Raw genomic sequence first — 815 nt, 5'->3', positions numbered from 1 at the left:
GAAGGAAAAAAAATTCAAGATGGTCGTTTTCAAACCCAAATGAACTTTGACTCAAAGTAAGGTAAGTATAAATTTCATTTAAAAAATTTCATGGAAGATAAAAAGTATCAAAATATGCTGTTGAAGTGATATGATGTGGTTCAATACATTAAAACTAATCAATCTTAAACTAAAAAAAATGAATAATAGAAAATAAAAAAGTGGTACCTGTATGTATTTAATATTTACAAAACATATATACTACAACCCAAAAGAATGGTGATTAAGTATAGGAAGAAAGAGGAGACACTTCATTTTACAATGTAAATTCTGTGGGTGAAAGACGTCACATGCTAACAATATTATGGAAACTCCTTCATCCCATTTAATTTGCATCCAATTTGTTGGAGGAAGGTTTCCATTAAAAACATGACAGGCCAATCAGGGGTCGATTCATACCATAATCTTGTTTTCTAACAATCCATTCTTAAAGGCCATACATGAAGCCCACCCCAACAAGAATTTGATTAGAAATAAAAACAAAAATAGTATAGATCAAATATGTAAAAAAAAATAATTCAAAACAGATGTGAAATCAGATTTTAAAACACATTTTCAACTTGTGCTTAAATTCATAATATGGCAATGTGCACAATATGGTCATTATGAGAGAGTTGAAATCACATTTTAATTCATTAAATTGAATATCGAATATTTCATTTTTTCCTCAAATAATGTAATTCATTTCTAATTTTCAGTAAATAATTATGTAGAATAAATGAGAATGACTACAATAATACAAAAAAGGTGCATGGCTTAATACCTCATTGGGCTTG

Source organism: Lytechinus pictus, chromosome 12, assembly GCF_037042905.1.
Source record: "Lytechinus pictus isolate F3 Inbred chromosome 12, Lp3.0, whole genome shotgun sequence".
Taxonomy (NCBI): Eukaryota; Metazoa; Echinodermata; class Echinoidea; order Temnopleuroida; family Toxopneustidae; genus Lytechinus; species Lytechinus pictus.
Note: the sequence above shows the minus strand (reverse complement) of the source record.